Source organism: Tasmannia lanceolata, unplaced genomic scaffold, assembly GCF_043159265.1.
Source record: "Tasmannia lanceolata isolate RefF3 unplaced genomic scaffold, GAP_Taslan_0.1 ptg000023l, whole genome shotgun sequence".
In the NCBI taxonomy this organism is placed as follows: domain Eukaryota; kingdom Viridiplantae; phylum Streptophyta; class Magnoliopsida; order Canellales; family Winteraceae; genus Tasmannia; species Tasmannia lanceolata.
In genome coordinates this window covers 12,380,991-12,404,734 of record NW_027518700.1, presented here as the reverse complement: position 1 = coordinate 12,404,734, position 23,744 = coordinate 12,380,991, and the positions used below count along the sequence as shown (strand labels likewise).

Sequence of the window (23,744 nt, the reverse complement as noted above, 5' to 3'; positions counted from 1 at the left end):
TTGTAATGGTAAAAAGGTTCATCTATAGAGAAAAAGAACATAGCAATTAGTGTAATCATAAAAGTCTAATCATAACAGGATACAACTGTGGATGAATATCTTCGATATCTCAATGCACACCTTTTACTAAAGTTGCTTTACTGATAAATGGACATTGATTTTTTTTTCTTTTTTGGGAAATGAAAAAAAAAATGCGGAGATTAACTTTGAAATGACAAGACTGGAACAAAGCATGCAGATCCTTTAAGATAATCTATAAAGAAGTATGACAGGAGTAGTTTCTTTTGGGCATCCATTCTTTAACTTTCGTATTTTTAACATTCCAGTTAAATGAAACACAAAGAAAATGAGTAGTTTCTTTTGTATCCAGCCTATAATTTTCATATTTTTCTATGTCACAAATATCTCCGATATTTTCAATTTATAGCGTTTTTATCGCGACATTTTGATAAAACGACAAAATTCCAAAATAATCCCGAGATTTTAAAAATATGGCGATATTTTTATTTCTATCATAAAATATCACAATAATATGACGATATTATCCCGATATTTTTATGATATTTTATATTTTTTCTTAATATTTATATATGAGGAAAAAGATTGTGCGCTCAAGGACCCAAACACATGGGTCCCACATTTTTTGTGCTGATCAAAACCATTCATTTACAAGGCCCCATCATAGATAGGGTGTGTACAAAAAATCAGGTCCATTGGATCATCCTAACCCCTCCAAAAGTGGAGGGCAAAAATGGGCAGATTTGTGGCAATCAGTGTCTGTCCATTTTGACCTCCACAAATGGATGGGTTAGGATAATCCTATGGAGCTGATTTTTTGTACATACCCCATCTATGTAAGGGCCTTTCAAATGAATGCTTTGGATCATCCTAACAAAGTGGGCCCACATGAGTTTGGGGCCCTCGAGCGCACCTAAGCTTGGTGCGCTCGAGCGCACAATCCTTTTCCTCTTTATATATTTATATACTTCTTAAATAATTTTATTATTATCGTCTTTTCCCGATATTTTTAACACACCAGGTAAATGATACCCAAAATGCGTGGAACATTACCCAAACAGAAAAATACACTCTCCTTGCTCAAATTGATGCCAGTAAGTCACCCATGAGATGATGAGGGAACCATCATAATAGAGAACTTCTAAGATTGCTATCATCAAATTTAAAACTATTTGCAGGATATTAAGTCCAACTTCAGACTTTCAGGATGCTTTCTCCATTTTCCAAAATTTGTTGGGTTTTCTACAGTTTCTTTCAATTTAAAGCATTCAGAAAATGTAGAGAATTTTGTTAACTTGAACTAGAAGAGTAAAGAATGCACAAAATGTGAACATTGACATATGAAGACAGCAAGATGCAATCAACGAATAAGATTGAAAAAAAAAAATGAAACACCATTAATACTTGCACAAACAGACTTTACTCTGATGACACACTAATTCTTTATATATTCTATACCTTTTTTCGAACATCTTAAAGATCCGGCACCTCGCAGCAAATGATAACTCAGGCTCAAACTGTTGAGTTTGCAAGTCTGACTCTGGTGGAGCCTCCGTTCTATTGGATGCAATTAGCCTTGACCCGGTCGACTTTTCCTTAGTTTGGAGCGAGGCTTTGGTAGAGAACACATCTAGAGGTGTCTGTATGACTAAACCAGTATCTAGGTTTGGAGCGCTGCACGGAAGATGAAAACATTAAAAAAGAAAGCAGGGATCATTACTGATGGGGTGCGACAACCCAGCAGCCTGTTAGCTTCCAACACGTGGCTAGAGGAGGGCCCACCGCAGAACCCACATCAGCAGGGGTAGTTTGGTAATCCCCTCGAGGTAGGTGAACCTGAACCTATAGCTGGTCGACACCTGCGCTGGGGGCATTAACTCCCCACCTACCCCAAACTTTCCTTATAAAAAGGCTTCCAAAGCTCATAAATCGGGTATTGAATTCTCACCCACCACTCTTAAAACTCCATCTTCACTCCGGCTCATACTGACTTGAGTGTCGAAGGGCCTGTCCGGAGTACACTCCGGGTCGGTCATTCTGACCTCGTTTGCTTCTGTGCAGAACACAGTTCATCCGGACTCTATTTCCTTCACCTCGGCTTCTCGGGTCCTCCAGCTCGGCTCTTACGTCACTGTCATATCTGTTAACCGATTTCGGGCCTAACAGATTGGCGCCATCCATGGGACCCCTGAACTAAAGGCTGTTCCAACCACTTCACAAAAATGGCAGGACGCAAGAGTGCGCGGGTGCCAACCGCACGGACCACCCGAGCCGTGCTACCCGGCAGGACTCGAAGTGAGCGACTCGCCTCGCTGGTAGTGGCAGCTTCCGCCACGGCTGAACAGAACCAGCCTCGCTCCGTAAACCTTAACTCCATGCCCACCCCAGAGCAAGTCCAAGCTCTCTTTCAACAGATGAGGTCAGTACCAGCAGCTGCTCCAGGCGCCCCCCCCAACCTCCTCCGAAAGCTCCACAACCTATCCTAGAAAGGCCAGAAATCCACAGGGGAGAGTCGTCGCGCCATAGTGAGGACCGGACTCACCATTCCCCCGGACAAGTCCGTCACCCCATAGCCAGGCATGCGCAGACAGAGCCGCACCGCCGTCGGAGGTCTAGGTCTCGCTCTGCGCAAAGGCGCCGAGCTCATGAAGAGCGCGCGCCACAGGCAAAATCAGGGTCCCGTCGTCGGAGTCCGGAGAGCCACTCCGGCTCCGCAGCAGGCCAATCCGTGGGGAGAAACAAGTCACCAGAACATAAAGATGACCCGATGATGCGAAGGATAGAAGAGATGGGCCACAGAATCGAAGAGCTGGCTAAGGATCAAAGCCGGCCTGTGTCTAGGGCGTTCTTGAGCAGAACGTCGTTCACCGACGATGTGATGGGCACCCCAGCACCCAGGGGGTTTAAAATGCCAGCTATCCCGCAGTATGATGGGACCACTGACCCCGTGGACCACTTGGAGACGTTCCGGACATTGATGCTCCTCCACGGTGTGTCAGACGGTTTCCTCTGTAGAGCATTCCCGACGACCCTGACAGGTGCAGCTAGGGATTGGTACTCAAGGATCCGACCGAACTCCATAAACAACTTTGATGACTTCGGGGAAGACCTGGTCCGCCACTTCATGAGCAGCCGCAGGCCAAGGAAAACAGCAGCATCCCTGATGACCTTGCGGCAGGAGGATAATGAACCTCTCAAAGCCTTCGTCAGCTGCTTCAACAGGGAGGCACTCCAAGTGCCAGATTTAGACCCCTTGGCCGCTACGAACGTGCTTCTCACGGGTGCTAGATCAATTGATTTCCGCCGAGCAGTGGCCCGCCGGAATCCTCACTCCCTAGCAGACCTAATGGCCGGGGCAGAGGAGTACATATCTGTAGAAGAGACACTGGCAGCTCTGGATTCGAGTCGGAGGAGAACCTCTGATGACAAGAACCAAGATAGGCACCATGCTAAGCAGCGCAGGGACGATAAGGTTGTCAGAAGGGACAAATCCCCACACAGGAGGGAGGAAAACTTCACCCCTCTCAACACCTCCCGAAGGCATATCCTGGCGGCCATCAGCGGAGAAGAGTTCATAAAATGGCCAACTCCAATGATCTCCAAGGGAAACAGGAGAGACAAGTCAAAGTACTGTCGGTTCCACAGGGACCATGGACACGATACAGACGATTGCCGACAGCTGAAGGAGGAGATCGAGCAATTAATCAGCAGGGGCTACTTGAAAAAATATGTCCGGAGTGACACACGCCGAAGTGACCCCAAGGAGAAGGGTCCCCAGGGCCGAAGCCCTCGGCGGTCTCAACCACCCCCAGTCCGAAGACAATCTCCATCGCCGCCCAGTCCACCGCCAGAAGCACACTGCTCCCAACCAAGAGGAGTCATTGGCACAATCATGGGCGGTCTGGCGGCTGGAGGCACCTCCTCCGCTGCTCGGAAAGCATATGCACGCCGAGTCAATGCCGTGCATGCATGCAGTAAGAAAGCGAAGACGGAGAATGAGATCTCCTTCTCGGACGCGGACCTCGACGGCCTGATATTACCACATGACGACGCCCTAGTCCTGACTATGCTCGTTGCAAACTGGGAGTTGAAGAAAATCATGGTAGACAACGGGAGCTCAGCCGACATTCTGTACTATCACGCCTTCGAAAGAATGATGATAGGTGATGACCGCTTAAAGCCGGCGAACTCAGATCTCTTCGGCTTTTCAGGAGAAGTAGTCAAGGTTGAGGGACAAATCGAGCTTCCTGTCCTCGTCGGAGAGCCGCCCTGCCAAGCCTTCGCCATGGTCAACTTCCTAGTAGTGAGGGCCACCTCAGTCTATAATGCTATTTTAGGACGGCCTGGCCAGAACCTGATCCGCGCCGTCACGTCTGCTTATCACCAGAAGATGAAGTTCATAACGCCCAATGGCGTGGGAGAAGTTCGAGGAGACCAGCCGCAATCTAGGGAATGTTATGCAATGGCGCTTAAGGGCAGAAATGCGACGGAGTCGTTGCCAATCGAGCTACTGGACCTGAGGGACGAAGCTCAGGGAACTCAGCCCGCCGAAGACCTTGTCTCCATCCCCCTGTGCGAGAACGATGATGAAAAGGTAGTCCAGATCGGCTCCTCTCTTGACGACGACGCCCGGCACAGCCTCACCCAGTTCCTCCAGGACAACGCGGATGTCTTTGCATGGGCCCCCACGGACATGCCCGGCATCAACCCGGAGGTCAGTTCGCACAGACTAGCCGTCGACCCGACCTGCAAGCCGGTGAAGCAGAAGAAGAGACACTTCGCCCTCGAAAGGCGGATGGCAATCAGAGAAGAAGCAGAGAGACTCCTAAGAGCTGACTTCATCCGAGAAATCCAATACCCGGACTGGCTGGCAAACGTAGTCCTGGTGAAAAAGGCCAATGGGAAATGGAGAACCTGCGTCGACTTCACGGATTTGAATAAAGCCTGTCCCAAGGACAGCTACCCACTCCAAAAAATCGATCAGCTCATCGACGCCACCGCAGGTCACGAATTACTCAGCTTCATGGACGCCTTCTTTGGATATAACCAGATCAGAATGTATAAGTCAGATATCCCGAAGACCTCATTCGTAACGGACCAGGGGACCTACTGCTACCGTGTCATGCCCTTTGGCCTGAAAAATGCTGGGGCCACGTATCAGAGGCTTGTAAACAAACTCTTCCGGAATCAGATTGGCCGCAACATGGAAGTATATGTCGATGACATGCTGGTCAAAAGCCTAAGCTCGCAAGATCATGTCTCCGATCTAGAAGAAACGTTTCAAGTCCTGAGAGACAATAAGATGAAGCTCAATCCCACCAAGTGCACTTTTGGGGTCAGCTCTGGAAAGTTTCTGGGGTTTATGGTCAGCCAGAGAGGGATAGAGGCCAATCCAGAAAAAATCAAGGCCGTGGTGGAGCTCACTCTGCTGAAAACCATCAGAGAAGTGCAGCGACTGACAGGGATGATAGCCACGCTGGGGCGCTTCGTCTCAAAATCTGCAGAGAGGTGTCTCCCTTTTTTCAACGCAGTCAAAGGACTCAAAACCTCGCCCTGGACAGAGGAGTGCCAAACCTCCTTCGAGGAGCTGAAGCAATATTTGTCCTCTCCACCGCTATTGACAAAACCGGAGCCCGGTGAGGAGCTAATCGTGTATCTATCTATAAGCCCCCTGGCCCTGGCTGCGGTCCTAGTTCGTGAAGAGCGCAGCCAACAAAAACCGGTCTACTACGTTAGCAAAGCCTTGCATGACGCTGAAATAAGGTACCAGCGAGTCGAGAAATTGGCTTACGCTCTGGTAATGGCGGCCAGGAAGTTGAGACCGTATTTCCAAGCTCACACGATAAAGGTCCTAACTGACCAGCCGCTTAGACAAGTCCTCCATAAGCCAGATACTTCGGGACGACTGGTTAAATGGGCCGTGGAACTGAGTGAATTTGACATCCGGTACATGCCCAGGCCCACGATCAAGGCTCAAGTATTGGCAGATTTCGTAGCCGAATGCTCCATCCCCCAGCAGATCATCGAACCTGAAATCGCCCAAGCCCCAGCAGCGAAAGGTGCCATTACAGCCGGAGAACCAGTAGAAGATGGAGCCAGAGCAGGAACCATCCCCCTGCCATCAGTTGAGCATGATCCTTCAATCGCCGAATCATTTTGGGAAGTGCACGTGGACGGATCCTCAAACAAGGCTGGTTGCGGAGCCGGTCTGGTTTTAACCGGGCCGGACAGTTTCGCACTAGACTACGCCTTGAGGTTCGGATTTCGCGCTTCCAACAATGAGGCCGAGTATGAAGCACTCCTCGCCGGAATGAACCTTGCAGTCCAGACTGGAGCCCAAAGATTGAAAGCTTACTGTGACTCCCAGTTGGTCGCCAACCAGATCCAAGGAATATACGAAGCCCGCGACGAGCGAATGATTAAATACCTCTCCCAGGTCCGGCAACTATCCTCCAAGTTCAGAAGTTTTGAGGTCGTCAGAATCCCCAGAGCGGACAATACAAAGGCAGATGTACTGTCTAAGCTGGCCGCATCCGGATACACGAGTCTCGGGAATATATGCATGGAGTTCCTACAGGCCTCCAGTATCGAAAGAAAGGCTGCTGAGATAATGCAGGTGGAACACGAGCCCTGCTGGATGGACGAGATCGTCGACTACTTGCGTAGTGGGAAACTACCTGAGGCCAAGAGAGAAGCGCGCAAGGTGATCCAAAGAGCAACCCGTTTTTCACTCGATGGCGAGAACTTGTTCAAGAGATCCTACACTCTCCCATACTTAAAGTGTCTCCGGCCCAGCGACGCCACGTATGCCCTGCAGGAGACACACGAAGGTATTTGCGAGGAGCACCTGGGGAGCAAAGCCCTGGCGATCAAAGTCCTGCTGAGAGGTCTGTACTGGCCGACGTTGAGACAAGACGCGCTGACCCTGGTAAAGAGATGCGAGAAATGCCAAAAGTTCTCCCCCACCATTCATCAGCCCGCTGTATCTATGGCTCCAATCATCAGCCCGCTACCCTTCGCGATTTGGGGGATGGATATCTTGGGCCCCTTCCCACCGGCCTCCGGAAGGCGCACCTTCGTAGTGGTGGCCATTGATTATTTTACCAAATGGGTGGAGGCTGAACCTCTAGCCCAGATCACCGAACAGAATGTGCAGAACTTCTTCTGGAAATCAGTAGTCTGCAGATTCGGGATTCCTCGCGCCTTGATAACAGACAACGGCAAACAGTTCGACTGCCGAAACTTTCGGAAGTTTTGCTCCGACCTGAAAATTGAGCAGAGGTTCACCTCCGTAGCACACCGCAGACCAACGGGCAGACAGAATTCACAAACCGAATCCTACTGCAAGGGATCAAGAAAAGACTGGACGAAAAAGTTGGTCGATGGGCAGATGAGCTCTATCACGTCCTATGGGCTTATCGCACCACCCCGCGCACACCAACGGGTGAGTCTCCCTTCAACCTGTCCTTCGGAACAGAGGCGGTAATACCTGTCGATGTAGGCACCCCGTCCGCCTAGAATTTCCAACTTCAACGAACAGCTCAACGGTGACGGGCTCCGCGCGAATCTTGACTTATTAGAGGAGGCCAGAGAAGATTCCCGAATAAGAGTCGCCGCCTACAAGCAGAAAGTATCTCGCTACCATGACTCGAAGATACGCCCTAGAGAGTTTCGAGTTAGAGATCTGGTCTTAAGGAAAGCTGCTATCTCTCAACCCAAGAAGGCCGGAAAGCTTTCCCCAACCTGGGAGGGGCCTTACCGAGTAAAAGAGGTGATTCGCCCGGGAAGTTATAGACTGGAAACACTCGAGGAACAACTACTACCACATGCCTGGAACTCGAAGAACCTTCGCAAATATCATCAGTAGCGAAGTAGCTGGCACACAAAAAACTTTGTAAATATCTCCTGAATGTGAATGAAAGAACCTTTTCTTTTTTACAATGCCTTCGTGTCCGTCAAATTGCGAAACCCAGTTCACTAAAACTAGGGTACTCGACGTTTGGTTCGCCACGGCTCGTCTCCGCAAAGACCGGGAGCCCACTCCTGGTCCGGAACCAGCCCGGATGCAAAAACCAAAGCTCCTTCGAAACCCAGTTCACTAAAACTAGGGTACTCGACGTTTGGTTCGCCACGGCTCGTCTCCGCAAAGACCGGGAGCCCACTCCTGGTCCGGAACCAGCCCGGATGCAAAAACCAAAGCTCCTTCGAAACTCAGTTCACTAAAACTAGGGTACTCGACGTTTGGTTCGCCACGACTCGTCTCCGCAAAGACCGGGAGCGCACTCCTGGTCCGGAACCAGCCCGGATGCAAAAACCAAAGCTCCTTCGAAACCCAGTTCACTAAAACTAGGGTACTCAACATTTGGTTCGCCACGGCTCGTCTCCGCAAAGACCGGGAGCCCACTCCTGGTCCTGAACCAGCCCGGATGCAAAAACCAAAGCTCCTTCGAAACCTAGTTCACTAAAACTAGGGTACTCGACGTTTGGTTCGCCACGGCTCGTCTCCGCAAAGACCGGGAGCCCACTCCTGGTCCGAAACCAGCCCGGATGCAAAGACCAGGTGTCCACTCCTAAGTCCATGACTCCTACCTAGAGCGATAACTACGCATCATACAAAAAAGCAGTATAAACTAGAGACGGCTAAGCATAGAAGAAGTAAACAAACAAAAGTTCTTTCCATTTATATGTTGGGGCCTCAGAGGACCATTACAAAAGAGACGCCTCAACGGGCTGTTACAAAAAGGGAGTTGGGCCTCCAAGGGGCCGTTACAAAAAGGAATCAAGAAATCGCCAAAAAAGGGGATAAAAAGAACTCAAGGCGCCTCATTGCCCCCATCTCGCGCTGAATCTGCCCCCGGGGGCAAGAGTGCGTCACCTGCGGCCGGCTCCTCGCCAGTAAGCGTCGGTGGGTCAGGTATAACCATCCTCAACAGGTCAACGCCCGGATTGGAATCCTTGACCTGCCCAAGGCAGTCAAAAAACCCTATCTTGTAGGCCTCACTAGATAGAAGAAGGAGTTCGTCCTCCTTTTCCTGAACGGCAGTCGCCTGCCTCGATAGGGCTCTCTCCCTCTGAGCGTTGAGGGCTTCCGTCGCTTCCTCCTTCTGTGCAGCCAGCTGAGCGGCAAAATCCTCTCTCAGCCGCTTGATCTCGTCGGCAGATTTTTTGACGGACTTCTTCAGCTCCTTCGCCTCCTTTTTCAGCTTCCCATTCTCCTCCTCAGACTTGGTTATAGCATCGGAGAATTTCTTACTCTTCCCCCGAAGATCATTGAAGTACACTCCGATCTACAAAATACGGATGAGCAAGTGTTAACACAAGCAAACGAAGTAGAAGGCGAGCAAAGAGTGAGCGTACTCGTCAGCCATCTTACCTGATAAAGAGAAGAAAATACGGCCTCTTCGGCCGTAGCTGGAGGCTCGTGGAGAACCTGTTGCTTGTCTTTGTCAAGAATACATTTAGTTTGAATCTCTACAGCCACCCGGCTCTCTCTAAGGCCGATATCAGTCTTTTGGACGGCCCAATTCGGCCGAAAAACGTTATCACCGGACCTCGCCGGGGGCGGGAGGGTGCCAGCAGATGTCGCCACGGTCCTCGAGGACCCAGCGCCCCGGCCGAATGAACTCATCAATTTCACCGAACTCTTGGCCTTGGGCAGGGGCGGCGCGTCCTGGGTTGGAGCCGGACTCGCCGTCTCTGGGGCCTTCCTTTTCTGGCCCTGACGGACCGTCCCGAAGGCCCCCTTCCTCATCTTATCGACTAACGACTGCTGCTGCATCTCTGAAAGACGAGAACAAAACCAGTCAGAGACAAGAAAAAAGGAGAGACAAATTTTAAAGGAGGCTATCTACGTACGTGCCCGGGTCGCAGTACTAAGGCCCAACCCAACCAAAACCTCTTCCCCTTGGAAGTCTGAATAATCAGCAGGCCCCTCCCGGTCCAGCACCTCCCGAAGTAGAGCGAGGGTTCTCGCATCTTCACCCTCAAGGAACGGCTTGCGACTCATCGCGACTGTATCCGGGGTTCCCCATTTCAAAGGGACCGACCAAGGCTCGCTGGACTCCGCGTCCTCGACATAAAAGAACCTGTTCCTCCACAGGTGTATGGAGGAGGGAATGCCAGTGATCATTTTTATATCCGGACGCTGGCTAATGTAAATCCAACCCCCACCCTTGTGCTTCTTCAATTGCGCACACGCGTGGAACAGCGGTACTGACAAGTTCCTCTGAAGCCGGCCCCGAATGAGGTATACAAACCCCGTCAGCAGCCTCCATGAGTTCGGCGCCACCTGGGCCGGGGCCAGCCCGTAATGCTGAAGCACCGAAGCGAAGAAGGGGTGCAGAGGAAATCGGAGTCCGGCCCTCAGTGACTCGTCATATATGCAAATATCGGAGCTTTCGTTACATGCTCTATCTCCCTCCATCGCCTCCCTCAGTCCAAACCTGGATGGGATGCAGTACTTATCCCTAATCACTGCCATGGCGGACTCGTCCAGGTAGTTCTCCTCATTGAGAGCCTGTATGTTGTATGTAGGGTTGGCATCCATACGGGCCCGTGCCACGACCTCAACGGCCCCGCCCGGGTGAAACGTTGTGGACGCCTCGCCGGCGTCACTACCAACACTCCCCCCTTGTGGGACGTAGCTATCCGTCAGAAGCGGAGCGGTGTTCAAGTCCAATATCGCCTCGTCCTCCACCTCCTCATCACTACCTATAACAGTCACACTCGCCATTTTCGGGGCCGGTGACCAGGTAGGCCTATCCTCGGTCCTAATCAACGATCTAGACCCTGAACTACTAGAAGACGACTCCCCCGAACCGGACTCAGGACTAGAGCTACTAGACATGAAAGCAGGAAAAGAAATGAATGAGATGCGCTCAAGAAAAATTACCGGATCACACTGAATGCTCCTGAATCCACCGCCGTTCACAAAAACTACACGATCCGAACTGACCTTCGCCGAACTGGGCTTCGCCGAACCGACAGAGAGAAAAAAGAGGGGGAGAAGGAGGAGAAGTAGAAAAGTAAAAATGAGAAGGTAAAACCCACTCTTATATAGATTTCTCTGAGGCAGTGTGCATTAAATGAAGGGCACACATCTCGAGGACGCCCGAGTGGTGCCACGTGTCTTTTATTAATGGCGAGCACAAACTTCGAGACGAGGGCGTAAGCGAAAATACGCGCGTACCTCTAAAAAACCAAGGGGAAGTCATACAAGTGTTCGTGCGGAGAAAAGCAGTCCGGCCCAAGCCGGACTGGATATGACGCGTCCCGCAAAATGACAAAAACCGGACTGGGTGGCTAAACGACAAAAAGCAATCAGGCCCAAGCCGGACTAGATATGACGCGTTCCGCAAAATGACAAAAAGCAGTCCGGCCCAAGCCGGACTGGGTGGCTAAACGACAAAAAGCAGTCCGGCCCAAGCCGGACTGACGAAGATCCGGATTGCCCCAGAATCCGGACTGCCTCCATTTCCGGACTGCCTCAGATTCCGGACTGCCTCCAGAATCCGGACTGCCTCCATTTTCGGACTGTCTCTATTTCCGGGCTGCTCCAGATTCCGGACTGCCTCCAATTTCCAGACTGTCCCAGATTCCGGACTGCTCCCAAATCCGAACTGCCCCCAGAATCCGAACTGCCTCAGATTCTGGACTGCCTCCATTTCGGGGCTGCTCCAAAATCCGGACTGCCTCCAAAATCCGGACTGCCTCCATTTCCGGACTGCTCCAGAATCCGGACTGCCTCCAATTTCCGGACTGCTCCAGAATCCGGACTGCCTCCAATTTCCGGACTGCCCCAGATTCCGGACTGCTCCAAAATCCGGACTGCCCCCAAAATCCGGACTGCCTCAATTTCCGGACTGCTTCATATTCGAGACTGCCATAGGCCAAGCCTCGACCACTTCCAATCGGAAGCGTACTCTACCACATTTCCCCAAGTCACCATAATAACTTGGAGAACTGGGGGGCAACTGATGGGGTGCGACAACGCAGAAGCCTGTTAGCTTCCAACACGTGGCTAGAGGAGGGCCCACCGCAGAACCCACGTCAACAGGGGTAGTTTGGTAATCCCCTCGGGGTAGGTGAACCTGAACCTATAGCTGGTCGACACCTGCATTGGGGGCATTAACTCCCCACCTACCCCAAACTTTCCTTATAAAAAGGCTTCCAAAGCTCATAAATCGGGTATTGAATTCTCACCCACCACTCTTAAAACTCCCTCTTCACTCCGGCTCATACTGACTTGAGTGTCGAAGGGCCTGTCCGGAGTACACTCCGGGTCGGTCATTCTGACCTCGTTTGCTTCTGTGCAGAACACAGTTCATCCGGACTCTATTTCCTTCACCTCGGCTTCTCGGGTCCTCCAGCTCGGCTCTTACGTCACTGTCATATCTGTTAACCGATTTCGGGCTTAACAATTACATAGGAAAATTTCAGGTCCTCTAGCCACTCACACTAAAGAGATAGATATGACCAATTTATGAACAAGGGGTGGTTCGCATATCATGGTAGGGGTATCCATCATTCTCACAAACCCAAAAAACAGAGTCCAATCACCAGTGGGTAACAGAACGCACTCCCTTGCTTGATATTGGCACTCATCTATTTATTTTATACTTCTCAGATTGGCTGTTGATAGATTGTTGAGAAGTAGACCAGTCAATGAGAAAGTGCAATTAAAGAGGGGTGATAATACAAAAACAAGAGTGAGTGTAAATATATAATGTTGAAGATAGAGGGGTTATAAATCCAGACCATTTTAGCTTTCTATAAAAATCTGCATTTGAGCAATGGAGTTGGAGGACAAAGTAGGGGTGCAACTCGGGTCGGGTTGAACCCGAATTTGGGTTGGGTTGGGAAAAATCAACTCGAATTGGAAATCAGGTTGGGGTGTCGGGCAACCCGACCCGACCCAAAACCCGATTTCCAATTCCGATTTGTGCTTAAATGTGCTTAAAACCCGATTTCAACTGAACACATTTCCCATTGAAGCTAGAAATGTGCTTAAATTTCAACATAAATTTATCCTTCAGTTCAGTTACAAAGAGTTTTTATATGGTGGATGCCGGTGTAGGAATGTGAGCAAAAAAAAAAACAGTGGGGCCCACAAAAACATGTGCATGAATTAGAAATCGGGTTGGGTCGGGTTGCAAATCTGGTTGGGTCGGGCTGAGTCCAGCCGGGTTGGAAATCGGGTTGGGTTGGAAAAATGGGTTCCTCGGGTTGGGTCGGGTTGGCCTCAACCCGAACCAACCCGACCCGACCCGACCCAACCCAACCCGACCCGAGTTGCACCCCTAGGACAAAGCTAGAAGGTGTGAAATTCAACGAGAGTTCTAGGGAGTCTGCGGTTTTGTTGGAGAAAGAGTGGGAATCGCGTTTCTGGGGAATCATAAACCGCGATTCCCAAAAGTGGGAATCGGGTTTCCGGCGAATCCGAACTATGATGGATTCCCAATTTTTGGGGATTCGAGAAGATTCCCGTCTCAGATTCGCGAACCGGGGAATCGCGGTTCCCCACTCCCGGGGAAGAATCCTGCTTCCTAGGTCTTAGGGTAGGGACTAGGCATAAGATTGGGACATGAAATGTAGTTAGGGGTTACCATTTAAAAAAACTGAGTTAGGAGTTGTTGTGTCATCATATTATGAAAGGCTGGATGGGAGGGTTGTTTAGGGGTGGGTTTTCTATTGTAACCTAAAAAATGAGTTTGACTGTCTTCTTCTTCTTTCTTTGCTTGGAAGTTGCTCTCTCTCTCTCTCTCTCTCTCTCTCTCTCTCTCTCACACACGCACGCACGCGCGCACGCATAAGAGGGGAAATTTGGCTTGTGATAAAGAGAGATAAAAAGTTACTTGTGAAAAGAGCAATATGAAACCATTTTTGTTATTTGTCTCCCATTTCTCTCCAAGCAGCGCAACTGCAATTCGACAAAGTATAATATAAGTAAATCCATGTAAAAGCAAATAATTTTGTCAAATCAGACTAGGAATTACGGGATTTCCATGTTTTTAGGCCATCCTACACTGAGAGGGAAACATGTATATTTTAAAGCAAAGAAGAAACCACGCAATTAGATGATGCTTACAGATCTGCGAGAGAATTATCTCCATAATCTGATATGCAGATCAGAAACTAACAAACAGAGAATGTAACATGAACATGATAGAAGCAAGAAATAAAAAGAGACGACTAATGTTGTAACTTTTGGATAATAATGAATTCATATAGTTATGAAATTCGCTTGAAAACTCCCTTCAAGAAAAAAAAAAAAAAAACAAACCCAGTGATTTGGATATTTGAAAGATATTTATCCTGCCTAGGGTTCTCGAACGTTGAAATGGAATCCAGCTAAAATGTTAAATTTTCTGTTAAAAAAGAGTACCATAAAGTTATGCGTTTTGTGTGACACCCCCTATCACAAAGGCGTACCAATATTGTCTCTCTAGTGATTCCAATCTTGGATCTCTAATAAAAGTGCACATTTGAAATAAAAGTGGACAACATTTAATATTCAACAAAGTTGGTTCTACAGCTTGTATCATCTTACTAGCTAGCACTATTTCATTATGTCCATCTACAGTGAAGCCCATCAAATGGTGGATTCTTGGTTGTTTGCACGTGTGCCTCATTCAAGGGAAGTGGGCTAGAAATGTGTCATGTGCACCAAAGAGTTCAGTCTTAGATCTATAGTTAGGAGTAACACAACCTTCCATTAACAACAAGTCTTTTATTGCAGACACTTCTTTGTATTGGTATGGACACTTTTGGGAAAAAATTGATGCAGGAAAGTATATAACTTAATCTGAATGTGTTACGGTCAAGGATAAGTCTCCCTGATTTTTAGAGCTTTTGATTGATTTATTTTATTTCCTGATTTTTAGTTTAGTTTGAATAAGTCAAATAGTTGTTGTAGTTGTTATAAGTCTTCTTATTTTGTGGGATTCTACCTATTCTCGAGGAATAGAACTTTGTACTGCAGTCTATTAAAGACTCATGAGAATAATAAGAGGGTCATGAATTTCTACCCATACTCTTTGTGTTTTTTTTTGGAGGTCCTGGTTCCCTCGAATGAACCTACTGTCTTCTTCTTTTCTCTTGGTTCATTACTAATACTCAAAATAGGAAGAAAGAAACATACAGATTCTAGCTTGGCTGTACCAAAGTGGTATCAGAGCCAGGCAATGGACCAACGAGTGGAGCAGATGGAGAAGGTAATGGAGTCGCTCTCAACAGGCCAAAAGGATATCTTGAATCAAATGACTGAGATGTTCAGCAAGCTCAGTGCTCGTGTGGATCAAATAGCTAACCAATCTCATAATGAGTCAGCTGAAAATTCTGCAGCCCGCACTCATGTTCATGAAGGACGTCCAGGTGATAGTAGCGGCTTCCAGCGTGTTAATTCTACCAGCTCATATACACAACACCATGTGAAGTTGGAATTTCCCCGATTTGATGGAAGAGAAGATCCAACCAGCTGGTTGTGTAGGGCTGAGCAGTTCTTTCAACTTCATGAGACACCAATGGCTGATCGCGTCTCCTTGGCATCCTTCCACCTTGAGGGCGACGCACAGTTGTGGTATCAGTTGTTGAAACAAGAGATGATTTTCGTCTGTTGGGATGACTTCAAAGAGGGGCTTCACGCCCGATACGGTCCTAATCAATTCGTTGAATCTCTCGGAGAACTTACCAAGCTACACCAAACTGGGACTGTGCAAGACTATCAAACCAGGGTCGAAAAGTTGCTCGCCAAGTCCGGAACTCTACCTCAAACACAGCAGGTGAGCTGTTTCATTAGTGGTTTATGTGATTCAATTCGTACAAATGTGCAAGCCAAAAAAACCCACTACTTTGTCATCAGCTATTGGGTTAGCCTGTTTGTACGAAGCAAGAGACCTCTCACACCGAAAGGCGACTCCAAATGTTTCAAGGGCCACCAATCAATCTCGCAGCGTTGCTGCCACAAGCTCACCTTTGGTACCGATGAAGAAGATGACGACTGAGGAGTTGAACGAGCAAGGGCGAAGGGGTCTCTGTTTTAGATGCAATGAAAATTTTGGGCCAGGTCATAAATGTAAGAAGTTGTTCCTAATCCAAGCGACCCTAGAGGATAGCGATGAAGATGTAGAAATGGAAATAGATGACAGAACTAGTGACCAAGTTGAGGAAATACCTGAGATATCTTTTCATGCTATTTCGGGAACCCGTGCGCCGGAAACAATGCGAGTTAAGGGAAGTCTACAACACAGGGCAGTAACTGTACTTATTGACTCTGGAAGCACTCACAATTTTGTGAGTGAGACGTTGGCAAGAAAGGTGGGATTGCAGCCAATCTCAAGTGGCCGATTGGAGGTGATGGTGGCTTCAGGTGAGAAGTTAATTAGCCCAGGTAAATGTGCTCACACTCAACTAAATCTACAAGGAGTCCCTATATTTGTAGATTTCTATTTATTACTGCTTGAAGGCTATGATATTGTTTTAGGGACTTGGTGGTTGAGTACACTGGGACCCATTGTTTGGGATTTTTCCAAACTACAGATGAAGTTTACTGTGGGAGGAAAGGAAGTGGCACTGCAAGGCTTATCAGTTCCAGAAAATAAGGTTGTTAGCAACCTACAATTGAAACATGCAGCAAGGAAGAAAAAGGAAGGAATCCTGCTACAGTTGTTTTCTATGAAGGTATCTCAAGCACAGCCAACACGTCCTCTTATGCACCCTCAAGTACAACAACTTCTTGATCAATATAAGGAGGTGCTGGCCGAGCCCAAAGGTCTTCCTCCAAGGGGTACACAAGACCACAAGATCCCACTACAGCCCGGTCAAGGACCTGTTTCCATCAAGCCATATCGATATCCTCATTTTCAAAAAACAGAAATAGAGAAATTGGTGTTTGAGATGCTTTCTTCTGGTATGATTCGACCAAGTAACAGCCCCTATTCTTCTTCAGTTATCTTGGTAAGGAAACATGATGGCTCTTGGAGAATGTGTATTGATTACCGAGCCTTGAATCAAATCACGATCAAAGACAAGTTCCCATTCTTGTGATCGATGAGCTCTTGGACGAATTGAATGGTGCACAGTTCTTTTCAAAGTTAGATCTTCGTTCCGGTTATCATCAAATATGGGTGCACCCATGTGACATAGAAAAGATTGCTTTTCGAACTCATCAAGGCCACTACGAGTTCTTAGTAATGCCATTCAGGCTCACCAACGCACCTTCATCTTTTCAAGCTCTCATGAATGAGGTATTCAAAATTTATTTGAGAAAATTCGTTCTTGTAATGACCCTATTCCGTCAAGTCGCTACGAGGAAAAGAACAACGCAAAAATCATGGAAATATTTTATTTTTATTTTTTTTTTATATAATCAGCAACCACGACAAACTCTTATTCCAAATTAAATAAGTCTTACCATAACAATTTCAATATTCATACTTCAAAAGAAAAATAAAGTTTTAAATCACCAAAGTCCAAACTAAAGAAAGTCTTGACAAAATAAAAATGGCAAATGACGCAAGACGTCAAAGTGCAAAAATCCCAGAAGCGAACTCTCTGATCACACAGTCCCTTCTCCCATGGTTTCTTCATTTGTAAACACGCCGCCATCTACAACCCCTGTGGTGGAGGAAACAACGTTAGAGCAGGGTCCTCCAGAGACCGAGTAGAGTAAGAAAGACAATATAAAAAGTGCAGGCAATATAATCCAGATCCTCAGCAATATATAGCAACAATAATAAAGACTGGAAAGGAATTACACTATTCATGGCAATATAAATAGAAAAGTGACAATGATTTAATTTTATACTACGTATGCAACAATTATGTAAATTGAGACAGCACATTCCCCAGGTACATCCGGCTTTTCCCCAGTTTACTTTACTGTCAGTTCTTTTCTGACTTTCTCATTTTTATTTTTTTTTATTTTTTGCCGGTGTCCTTGCCGCACGACTACCCACTACCCCTGTCTAAAGGTAGTGGCGTTATGGACTCGGATTTCGGTCTCGCATTTAATGCCGAGCCGTTTCGGGGATACTATCCCTTTTGGATGGTTTGCCAACGAAATATTGTACACGCTTCTCGCATTGGCCTTTGGACCTTAGGTCCCAGGATGATACCACCAGACCCTTAAATTCCCCTTCACTCTCCCCCATGTATGATATGCAAGTTAGAAATTTTAAAGTACATTACCTTTGTCTCTTTTCCTGCATTCTTTCGCATAAGGTTTAAAACAATTTATTTTTTTATCTCATTTCATTTTATTCCAGGTAAGCAAGTATAATTAAACTAAGCAGGTATCAATAAAATAAAATTTTATAAGTAGAGCTACATTGCATGGACAAATTATATTGGAAACCATTACAAGGCAAGGTCTAACTGTCACCTGCCTTTTCAAATTCTGAGTGAAGATAGAAACCGAAAAGTCCCAACAAGACTAGGGAGTGATCAACCTGGAAGTAAGGCCATACACATACCATTATTCTGAGTTTCTCATAAGCTTACCATTTTATCTTAAGATTGCTTTGTGAAGCCTTTCATTATTTTCCTTACTTCTATAAACTGGTCCTTTTAAGAGTGTTTAGTATACGAATAGACCTTTTGTGGAGAACATGCCTAAATGCATTTATTTCTCTAGTGAAGGTCTGTTCGTGAGGTGAAATATATCAAAACACAATTGTGACTACCTTGCTTATGAAGGTTTTCGCATTAAAATAGGACAAGACGATCTTAATTTGTGCAGTTATCAAAACGCTATTGGGCTGAAAATCAGCAACTGTTCATCAATCAAGAAAGACAGACCGAGTCTGTGAATTTTTCTACAAAGTTTTAGAGTGTTAAAAATCAGTCGTTTGCTACACTATCCTAAGAAAAGACAAGCTATATTTGTGTGGTTATCAAAACATTAAATTGATAAATCTGCTGCATAAAAATACACTGCTGCTAAACATGGGAACGCCCACATCAGCAGCCTCCCTGTTCTTTTCTTTTTGGAAAAATATATTACTCCCCCCATTAGTTACTCGAGGCAGCCCCCTGTAGTAAAAGAGATAAACTTGTTATTTCTTTAAAGGGTTGCCCAAGGAGGAAAAAGGGCTGGATATATCACTTTCCCTAAGTATATTTCGTTATTATTTTTATTTTATTTTTTTGAATGTTCATTCTATTTGTCTTCCATCTTACGTATTTCCTTGATTTACAGGTGGGATTGCCATGAAGGTGAGGATAGAAGAGATTTGAATAGGTCTGATTCATGGTGATGTGGGGTTTTGGGTATTTTTTTATTGAATGTACCTTGGGCACAAAATCAGAGAAAAATAAATAAAGTGATCTATACATTACCCATTCCATTTCCGATTTCTCCATGCCCAATCTCACGATTCCAAAACCTGCAAAAGCCCACATCAACGTTAAAATGAATTTAGGGTTTCTGCAAACCAAAGAAGCAAGATGCAAAAAGGAAAAATAAATACATAAATCTATACATTACCCATTTCGTTTCCACGATTTCTTCATGCTCAATTTCATGTTTCAACACCTGCAAAACCACATCTGCGTTAAAATAAATATAGGGTTTCTGCTGTAAACAAATGAAGCAAGGCAGAAAGGAGAAAATAAATAACGAAATCTTTTCATGCTTATGCCCTTGTTTTACCTTGAGACACCCCCTTTTTGGTCATTCGTTTTTTAAAAGACATACGTCTGTTCCAGCATTTTTGTATTTTTTGGTCACAAATGAAACCTATATAAGGGACTTTTAATTTCCCAAAAAGTGGTAATACACGGTTTTATCAGTTCCTAATAAATTCTACAAAATGATTTTTCTTTTATAATTTTAAATAAATCAGTTCTACACTAGTAGCCCTCTTAGTACAAATTTTGTGTAGGTTTAATATCTCATCAGTGATGCATATAATATTTTTTTTAAATAATTGATCTACAGGCCTACTACTTCCTTCTCCCACATAAAGGGGCCATCTTAATCTCACACATCTCCAGGTTTAAAAAGGCAGGTGACAGTTAGACCTTGCCTTGTAATGGTTTCCAATATAATTTGTTTATGCAATGTGGTTCTGTTTATAAAATTTTGTCTTATTAATACCTGCATAGCTTAATTATACTTGCTTACCTGGCATGAATTGAAATGAAAAATAAATTGTTCTAAAACCTTATGCGAAGTAATGCAGGAAGGAAGATAAAGGTAATGTACTTTAAATTCCTAATTGCATATCATACATGGGGGAGAGTGAAGGGGAACTTAAGGGTGTGGTGGTATCATCCTGGGACCTAAGGTCCAAAGGCCAACGCGAGAAGCGTGTACAGCCTTTCGTTGGCAAACCATCCAAAAGGGATAGTATCCCCGAAACGGCTCGGCATTAAATGCGAGACCGAAATCCGAGTCCATAACGCCACTACCTTTAGACAGGGGTAGTGGGTAGTCGTGCGGCAATGACACCGGCAAAAAAAAAAATGAGAAAGTCAGAAAAGAACTGACAGTAAAGTAAACTGGGGAAAAGCCGGATGTACCTGGGGAATGTGCTGTCTCAAATTACATAATTGTTGCATACATAGTAGAAATTTAAATCATTGTCACTCTTTTTATTTATATTGCCATGGATAGTATAATTCATTTCAGTCTTTATTATTGTTTCTAGATATTGCTAATGATTTAGATTATACTGTATGCACTTTTTATATTGTCTCTCTTACTCTGCTCGGTCTCTAGAGGACCCTGCTCTAACGTTGTTTCCTCCACCACAGGAGTTGAGGCGTTAGATGGCGGAGCATTTGCAAATGAAGGAACCATGGGATAAGGGACTGTGTGATCAGAGAGTTCGCTTCTGGGATTTTTGCACTTTGACGTCTTGCGTCATTTGCCATTTTTATTTTGTCAAGACTTTCTTTAGTTTGGACTTTGGTGATTTAAAACTTTACTTTTCTTTTGAAGTATGAGTATTGAAATTGTTATGGTAAGACTTATTTAATTTGGAATAAGATTTTGTTGTGGTTGTTTAACAAAAAAAAAAAAATATTTCTATGATTTTTGCTTTGTTCTTTTGCTCGTAGCGACTTGACGGAAATCGGGTCGTTACAGTTCTAGTTTTCTTTGATGACATTTTGATATATAGCAAATCATGGGCTGAACATATGAGACATTTAGAGATTGTATTTTCAGTTTTGAAGTCTAACCAGTTGTATGTAAGGTTAGAAAAAACAGTTTGGCCAAAGGGAAGTTAAGTACCTAGGCCATAAAATTTCAAGTGCAGGTGTGGCTGTGGATCCAGAAAAGATAGAAGCAATGTTGTGTTGGCCTAAACCTCAATCACCTAAAGCTCTGCGAGGATTTCTGGAATTAACTGGCTATTACCGTAAATTTATTCAAAACTATGGTAAGATAGCCGGTCCGCTCACAAAGATGTTGAAGAAAGGCTCCTTTCGATGGATCCCACCAGCTGAGGAAGCATTTGAAAGGCTTAAGGAAGCTATGACACGTGCGCTGGTTTTAGCTCTACCTGACTTCGAGAAGAAATTCATCGTAAAGTGCGATGCTTCAGGTTCAGGAATTGGTGCTGTTTTGACGCAGGAAAGACCAATCGCTTTTTATAGCCATGCCCTCCAAGGAAAGCATCTGTTATGATCTACCTATGAGAAAGAGATCTTAGCTCTTGTCTTGGCAGTGCGAAAGTGGCGGCCTTATTTGTTGGGCAGACAATTCATTGTTCGCACAGACCACCAAAGCCTCATGTATCTGTGGGCTCAAAAAATTACTACACTTGCTCAGCAAAGATGGCTTTACAAGCTAATGGGGTTTGATTTTGTTGTTGAATACAAACAAGGAAAGGAAAATACAGTTGCTGACGCCCTCTAGGAGAGAAGAAAAGGAAGACAATCTAGGAGAGTTTGGTGCTATTTCTCGGCCACTACATAACTGGACCTGTGCAATTAAGGAAGAAACCCAAACAAATCCATCTCTTCAGCAGCTGGTACAGTTGGTTAAGGAAGGTGAAGCAGTGGGTCCATGGAGATTTCAAGATAATATCTTATTTTTTAAAGATAGGATTTATCTGGCAGAAGACTTGCAGCTGATTGCAATTATAATGGAGCAATTCCATGGTAGCACACATGAAGGTTTTCTTAAAACTTTCCATCGAATCCGATCTAGCTTCTATTGGAAAGGAATGAGAAGGAGAATTAAGGAGTACATTAAGAACTGTGATACTTGCCAACGACACAAAGTGGAGCAGCTCGCACCAGCTGGCCTTTTACAACCACTCGCTATACCGACTCAAATATGGGAGGACATAGCCATAGACTTCATCGATGGGTTGCCACCCTCCAAGGGTAAATCCACCATCTTTGTCGTAGTAGACCGGCTATCAAAATATGCACATTTCATTGCGATTTCTCATCCATACACCGCTGTTGGGGTTGCTCGAGACTTCTTCAATCACATTTTTCGATTACATGGGATGCCTCGTTCTATTGTATGTGATAGAGACCCAACTTTCACAAGCACATTTTGGAAAGAACTATTCCAGTTAAATGGCACCGCCTTCAACTTTAGTTCTGCTTACCACCCCCAAACGGACGGTCAAAGCGAGGTCGTAAATCGCACATTGGAAATGTATCTCAGATGTTTCTCAAGCTCTCATCCAAAGAATTGGGCAAAGTGGCTAACATGGGCAGAATTTTGTTATAATACAAGTTGGCATACAAAATTGGCCGAACACCATTTGAAGTAGTATATGGGCGCCCCCCTCCTTCTTCGTTAGCTTATATTCCGGGAACAGCTAAGGTTGCAGCTGTAGAACAAGAGCTGATGGAGAGAGATGCAGTTATCAAAGAAGTCCGTGAGAAAATCAAGGAAGCACAAGCAAGAATGAAAAGGGTTTACAATTCCAAGCATAAGGAAAGGGAATTCTTACTCGGGGATATTGTGTATTTGAAACTGCAGCCATATAGGCAATTATCAGTGTCTATGAGGAAGAACTTTAAATTATCTGCAAAGTATTATGGTCCTTTCAAAGTTCTACAACGCATAGGGGCAGTGGCTTATAAATTAGAACTACCGGCTGATTCCCGCATTCATCCAGTATTCCATGTCTCTCTCCTCAAGAAGAAGGTTGGAGATAATATCAATGGTCAACAACAGTTACCTATGGCAAGTAGTGATGAGGATAGTATCATTCCAATACCTCAAGCTGTTCTTGATCGTCGAGTTCGAAGGAAGAAGCATGAGGTTCTGATCCATTGGCAAGGCTCGTCCCCAGAGGATGCAACTTGGGAAAATCGGGAGTTTATCATTAATCAGTTCCCAGATATCACCCTTGAGGACAAGTGTGGAATTTAAGGGGGAGGGAGATGTTACGGTCGAGGATAAGTCTCCCTGATTTTTAGAGCTTTTGATTGTTTCATTTTATTTCCTGATTTTTAGTTTAGTTTGAATAAGTCAAATAGTTGTTGTAGTTGTTATAAGTCTTCTTATTTTGTGGGATTCTACCTATTCTCTACCCATACTCTTTGTGTTTTTTTTGGAGGTCCTGGTTCCCTCGAATGAACCTACTGTCTTCTTCCTTTCTCTTGGTTCATTACTCATACTCAAAATAGGAAGAAAGAAACATACAGATTCTAGCTTGGCTGTACCAGAATGTGAATGAAGAAACCAGGAAACTAGACAAATAAATCATTTCCATACAGCCATCTGTTAATCTGAATGTGAAATGGAGAAAGTA

General features: G+C 45.6%; 1 pseudogene across 1 annotated transcript in view; it reads right to left on the bottom strand.

Moving 5' to 3' along the window:
* Nucleotides 1-1,294: 1,294 nt before the first annotated feature.
* The window catches only part of LOC143855790 (histone-lysine N-methyltransferase ATX4-like), a 36,180-nt pseudogene continuing 13,730 nt past the window's right edge, over nucleotides 1,295-23,744 (bottom strand). The window contains exons 16-18 of the transcript XR_013238080.1: nucleotides 13,872-13,936; nucleotides 12,474-12,675; nucleotides 1,295-1,692 (exon numbers count right to left, since the gene is read on the bottom strand). The product of XR_013238080.1 is annotated as a histone-lysine N-methyltransferase ATX4-like (transcript). The remainder of the gene's footprint in view (nucleotides 1,693-12,473; nucleotides 12,676-13,871; nucleotides 13,937-23,744) is intronic.